The 6,756-nt window shown below is 45.0% G+C and overlaps 1 long non-coding RNA gene across 2 annotated transcripts; it reads left to right on the top strand.

The window, feature by feature from the left end:
- The first annotated feature begins 425 nt into the window (after nucleotides 1-425).
- LOC144457747 (uncharacterized) lies at nucleotides 426-4,393 on the top strand. 2 transcript variants are annotated; one of them, XR_013487209.1, is made up of 4 exons: nucleotides 426-690; nucleotides 1,032-1,189; nucleotides 1,449-1,601; nucleotides 2,051-4,390. It is a non-coding gene; the product is annotated as an uncharacterized LOC144457747 (long non-coding RNA). The 2 variants fall into 2 exon arrangements; XR_013487208.1 differs by having other exon boundaries at nucleotides 1,449-4,393.
- The last annotated feature ends 2,363 nt before the right edge of the window (nucleotides 4,394-6,756 follow it).

The following is a 6,756-nucleotide window of genomic DNA, read 5'->3' as shown; positions in this document are numbered from 1 at the left end:
TATGAGTTTGGTCAGGGCACATTAATTTGCTGCTGCGTCCACAGCCACAGATGTTTGGGTGTCCATCTGACATCTAACAACCAACTACTATTTTCTAAAATCTTATTTTATCTATATCTTTTGTTTTTATATCATGTTCAATATATTGCTCCTTCCTCCCCTTCCCAGACAGTCATTCCCACAAAGTTCATCACATTGGAGCTCCTTGGCAACAGGGACTGTCTTTTACCTATCTTTATCCCTAGGGCTTAGCTCAGTACCTAACACATAGTAGGTACCTAATAACTGCTCATTGACTGACTGACCTTCCTTGTAGCAGTGTAAGAGAAAAAGGAAATAGCTTAGCCAAACCACACAATAAGTCATTTGCATCCGACAATAAACATAATGTTCCACACCTGTAGCTCCCCATCTCTGCACAGAGGGAAAAGAGATGCAGGTTCTCAATTCTTCTCCTGAGCCAACTTGACAACCAGTTAACGCGGATTAAGTACAGAGGCATCAGTCCAGGAGTAAGCCCTAAACTCGTATCCTTCTCTGGCCTGTAAGAGAAAGAGGAGAAATTCCGGGAGCCCCAAGTGAAACCAGCACAGCAAGGCATGGGAGAAATTCTTATGATTTGGGAGCAAAGAAGGGACCGCCTTTAGAGAAAGGGAAGTAACTAGCAAAACAGGAAAATCATTGCAAATGGTAAGTGAGCTGCTAAGTAGGAGTTATGCTTCTGTAGGCTGTGATTGTAGGCAACATAAGATCCCATGGGACCATCATCCTATACGATAATAGGATGCAGAAGAAGAGATCTTAGAGATTATGTAATTCAATCTCTTCAGTTTACAGAGGAGGAAACTGAGGCCCCGTTAGGAGAAGTGACTTGCCCCATGTCACATAAGCCATAAGTGGTAGAGGTGAGATTCAAACCCAGGTCATCCACTTCAAATCTAGTGTTATTTCTTCCACCCCACACAGCAACCTTTCTTACCAAAGTCTTTGATTTCTCTAATCACCTTCTCCATATCCCCATTAATTCTCAGAAGCAACAGGAACTACTGGTGAGAAGATTTGGATTCCTTCTACCAGCTATGTACCCTTGGGAGGAAGGAAGGAGGAAAGAAAGAAGGAAGCAAAGAAAGAAGGAAGTGGTTCCATATTCTCCTACTGTGTGCTCTCATTTGATCCTCAATGTTGGGAGGTGAGTGCTATTCTTACCTTTATTTTACAGTTGAGCAAACTGAGGCAGGAAGAGGTTAAATGACTTGCCCAGGGTCATACTCTAGGCCCGGTGCTCTATCCATTGTGGCACTTAGCTCTCTCTATAAATAGGATTGAGCCTATGAAAATAACGGGAGAACACATCAATATTAATGGAGTCATGTACAATCTCAAAGCCAGGGCTAGCAGGGGGGCCTTCTCCCTCAGAGCACATCTAATCCAACTACTTTGTTTTACAGGGGAGAAACTCACGTGGTACATGTTCCCCTCTTCTTGTCAATCAATCAATAAGCAGTTATTGTCTAGTAGGCCTATGAATGTAGCAACAACAACAAAATTAACCCCTGCCCTCAAGGAGCTTACATTCTATCAGGGAGACAAATGGCACCTAGGTAAGTATGTACAGGGTAAATACAAACTAAAAGGTAGTTACGGAGGGAGAGCCCTGCAGTTGGGGGAGGGGATCAGGAAAGCCTTGGTGTAGAAGGTGGTGTGTGAAGGAGGCTATGAAAGAAGGAAGGAAGCAAGATAAGATGGAAAGAAGGAAAAGATTTATTAAGTGCTTACCTTGTGTAAAGCCCTGTGTTTTTATATAAAAAAAAAAAAAGGTTGTGAGCAGGTTGTGAATGGCTTTCAAAGCCAAGCTGAGGAGTTATCTACTCTTCCTGCTTCTCAGGTCTTAGCTCACTGTACTCTCATATCTAGAATATACTCCAGACCTCCCACCTTACCCTCAAGGAGATAATCTACTTAATACTTTTGTTGTAGTTCAGTCATGTTGAGTTGTCTTGACAAAGATACTGGAGTGGTTTTCCATTTCCTTCTCCATCTCATTTTACAGATGAGAAAACTGAGGCAAACAGAGTGAATCCACTTGCCCAGGGTCACACAGCTAGCTAGTGAGTGTCTGAGACTGGATTTGAATTTGGGAAAAGGAGTCTTGTTGACCTCAGGCCCAGCACTCTATCCACTGCACCACCTAGCTGCCTCCCTGCTCAATACTAAAGGAAGTTAAATCAATAATACATTTGGTCCTGTAGCATGGCCATGTAGTAGATGGCCATGACCATCTACTGCCCTAAACTCCTTGAGAAAGCTGTCTACATTTGATGCTACATAAAATGCCTCCATTTCCTCTCACTCAATTCTAAACCCTCTGTAGTCTAGTTTCTAGCATCATCATTCAACTTCTCCAAATTACTGCTGATCTCTAAATTGTCAACTCTAATGCGCTCTCTCTCTCTCTCTCTCTCTCTCTCTCTCTCTCTCTCTCTCTCTCTCTCAGGGTCACACAGCTGGTAAGTGTCTGAGGTCAGATTTGAACTCAGGTCCTCCTGACTCCAGAGCTGTTGCACTATCCTCTGAACCACCTAGCTGCTCTGGTTTCTTTCTTCTCCTTCATCCTTTTAGAACTCTCTGCAGCATTCTGAACTTTGGTCATCCTCTTTTCCTAATAATTTCTCCTTTAGGGTTTTTGTGCCATTGCTATCTCATGGTTTTCCTTCTTGGTCTCCTTTGCTGTATCTGCATCCAGATGAATCCCACTAATCATGGGTGTTCCCCCAAGATTCCATCCTGGGTCCTCTTCTCTTCTCCGTCTGTGCTATCTTACTTGGGCATCACATCCACTTCCTAGAGTTATTATCTCTTTGCAAATGTTTCTTGGATCTATATATCCAGCCCTAACCTTTCTCTGACCCCTAGTCTTGCTTTGGACATCTTCAACTGGACGTCCCATATGCATCTCAAACTCAATATATTTTGTTGTCTTGTCCCACTTTTCCTGACTCCATGGACCACATAGCTTGCTTTTTATATTTGCATGTTATTTCTCCCTGCCCTCCCCCCACCCCGGCCCCATAGATTGGAAGCTCCTTGAGAGCAGGGACTGTCTTTTGCTACCTTTTTTTTTTTAATTTCCAGGGCCTGGCACATAGTGTTTAATAAATGTTTATTGAATTGAAATCGAACCTAGCACACTGCTTAATGCACTTTTCAACCATTCATTGTAGCTCTAAATCAAGTCAAGCATTTATTAAGCACTTACTTATTTGAGGCACTGTGCTCTAAACAGTGGGGTTGCAAAGAAAAGCAAAAAAAACCAAACCCAACCAAAACCTAACCAAACAACCCCCCCCCAAAAACCCAACACAGTCCCTGCATAATCCTATATATAATAACTTAGATTTAGAGTTTCAAGGTTTATAAACCCTTTTTTTCTTTATACAATAACTTAGTGAGGTAGAAAGTACAAGTATTACTCTGTGTTTTACAGAAGAAGAAACAGAGGCTCAGAAAGAAATAGTGACTTACTGTGGCCACATTGCTAAGAAGTGCTAGAGCTAAGATGGCAAACCCTCATGCCATAGCCAGCACTGCTGCCATCCTGCCTCTGCCCCAGAACCCAGCAAACACAATGCCTTGCCCACCCTAGATAATAGTAAACATTTGTTGAATTGGATGAAAAGAAAAAAGTACTCGGTGGGTGGGTCTCTCCCAGGATCTTGGTGGGGGTGCAGAAATGGAGGCCCAGCTGCTAGTGGGCTTCCATCTCAGCTGCATGAACCCCAGGAGCCTGGCACCCTTCCATTCATCTGTATAGCTGGAGAGCTCTCTGATGACCTGAGTCCAACTGTCCTTCCTACTCTCAAATGTGCTCATTAATTGCGGGAAGGAGGATTGTGGATCCATTCTATCTTACCCTCCCTTAATAATATATTTAATTCAACAAGTAAACATGTGTAGCCTCGGGCAATTTCATATGGCATTGGCACCAACCTTCTTACTCCCAATATAGAGATGAAGAAATAGAGGCTAGGAGAAATCATCCAATCAGCTTTAGAGCTGGAAGGGACCTTAGGGCTTATCTAGTCCAACTCCTTCATTTTATAATAACTGAAGTATAGAAAGTGATCTCATTTTGCAGGTAGGTTCACAGGGGTATTAAGTAGCAGGGTTAGGATTTGAACCCAATTCCTCTGACTCCAAATCCAGAGCTCTTTCTACTTACACCATGAAATGACTTGCCCAAGGGCACTCAGTGGCAGAACCTAGATTCAAACCCAGGTTCTACCCAGTTCCCAGGCCATTGCCTCTTCCATCATATCACACTGAGTATTCTAATCAGTATCATTAGACAAGACAGTATCAGTTATGGACACCTTTTTTTTTTTGTAAAACATTCTTTTATTAAAAGAACAAGTGCTGTTTACGAACTGCCCTTTGTACAAATAACATCAGTTATACAAAGATACAAGATCTGAGTTATACACACCACAGGGTGAGGAAGGGGGTGATGGGAAGCACTATCTCTTGGGCTGGGGAAAGAAAGGGGATTCAGAAATGGGCAAAAAAAAAAACCCTCCAAAAAACCACTGGATTTTGTAAACTGCTGTCTCTCCCCCCTCCCCCTGAATATCTGGGGAAAGGGGGTGAAAAAAAATCAGATTGGGATTGAGATGGAATTAGTCACCAGCCTGAGAAAGGGTGCCAGAGGAGGTCTCTTTTGGGGGTCCCTCCCAGATATCTTGGGGCAAAGTGAGGGGAGCAGAATGAGACAGAAGGCCAGTGATTAGCCATCCCACCCCACCCACTTCCCATTCAATAAACCAAGAAAGAGCAAAGGTGGAAGACATTTGTATCTAGGGAGGGGAGGTTCTCAAGAGCACCTTTCTCTGATTCCCTTTCAACTTCACCCTCATTTCCCAAAGAAGTGACCACTTTTAGGGGATCACTTCCCATTCTCTTCTAACCATAAAAGTCCTGGGAGAGGGGCATCGGGGAGGGCACCGTGTCTTTCCACCTTCCCTCATTTGCTCCACAGCCTCCCTCTTGCTCTGAAAAAAAAAAAAGCTGGACACGTAGGCTGGGTAGGGTAAGGTAGGGCAGTGTGGGGTGAAGGGCGACCAGTTGCTGGAGTTTTCAGTGTGTTTGTTTTCAGGACTGGGAAAAGGTGCTTAGGGTGAGGAAGACCTGCCCCAGCTCTCAAAGTCCCCTTCCTTCCCTTGTGCCCCTGTCTCCAGGCCAAGCCCTGGTGGGGTTCTTCCCAGAACTCTCATGGCCTCCTCTGAGGGGGAAGGGAGTCCTAGGCCTCTTTGGGGCTCTTTTATTACCTCAAAGTGAGGACATGGTATGTGTGTGTATGTGTGTGTGTATGGGGGAGGGCGGGTTGTATATTAGGAAGCCAGAGGGAAAATCTGACTTCCCATCCTAAAAGAAACGCATGGAATAAAGCGATACTGTGGCAGGGAGAGTGGAGAAAGGAACCTTTTAAAGTGTAATTCTTTATGTGACAGATTGGATCAAAAGCAAGAGTAAGTGCTACAATAACCCCACCTCCCCCCCCCAGCTCCCAGCCCAGAGACATGGGTACATATAAACTCTCACAGGCACATCCACCCATGGCCACCCCCACAGGACACACACAGAAAGAGACATACACTGCCACTCACTCTCACAGTACTTACATATATACACACACACACACACATATATGCTCACATTCCAAGACAGATACACCCAGGACCCCAGACCAGGTCTGTAGACACATGCCATGCCCTTCCCTGCCTGCCCTCCCTTTCTGGAAACAGTCTGACACCCAAAGTCCACCTTGCCCTCCCTCCCTCCCACCCCCTTCCCCCAACCTCAGCTCAGATGAAATGCTGGGAGGGATAACACATACCCCTTCCACTCTCACCAATCTCCGAACTCAGCTTCCTCCCCCACTAACCACATCCTTTCCCTCCCCTAGACACAGAGACATCTACCTTTAAACAAATCTGTCTCACCCCCCCCCAGCCTAACCCCCCCCCCCAGTCTAAGTCTGTGTTCAGTAAATCTACCTGATCTGAAAGCCTGGGAGGGGGAGAACAGAGAGCAGGCTGGGACCATGAGAGGCTGGTCCCATCCTTTCTCCGGTCTCCATGCCAGGCTGTGAATCAGATTCTGACCCCTCCCTGCCTCCTTCCCCACTCTAGGGGGTCAAGCCAAGCTTGCTAGGGAGTCTCTTCCTCAAATCTAACCTTGTTCTCCAGTGCTAGATTCTAGTGCCTCAGGAAAAGTCCCAGGGTCAGGCCTTCAGCTCATTCCCATTCCCCTGAGAGGGGCTCTCAGGAATCCTCAAGGGACCTCCAATGGGTGAATGGCCAAATAAGAGTAGACTTGCTCTGAGGGGCTGAGAAGGGAGGCCTCATCCCCAGTACACTAAATGAGTTTGACCCCTTCAACTCAACCTCCATTACTACCCTTTCTCAGAAATATTTTTATTTCCCTTATTGTCCTAATAACCTTAACTTCACCTAGAATGTACCTGATAGGGCCAGGGAACCCTTCCAAGGTGACATACAGTATAAATTCAGAGGACCTCTGGATGCTATTTTTGAGGGGTGGAATGGAACAGGTAAAAGTGTTTAAAAGTTTAGATAGTTTAAGGACAAGATGATAATTTCTTTTATCATTTCTCCCTATCTGCCTGTAAAGTATTAATAAAAAGTGATTATTTCTGAGATTTCCAACATTGCCCCCTGAGCTCTTGGCGAGCCTCAGAGA

The sequence above is a fragment of the Phascolarctos cinereus genome, unplaced genomic scaffold (genome assembly GCF_003287225.1).
Source record: "Phascolarctos cinereus isolate Bilbo 61053 unplaced genomic scaffold, phaCin_HiC Scaffold_5;HRSCAF=322, whole genome shotgun sequence".
In the NCBI taxonomy this organism is placed as follows: domain Eukaryota; kingdom Metazoa; phylum Chordata; class Mammalia; order Diprotodontia; family Phascolarctidae; genus Phascolarctos; species Phascolarctos cinereus.
The sequence above is the reverse complement of the archived record's forward strand: the minus strand, read 5'-3'. Positions and strand labels throughout refer to the sequence as shown.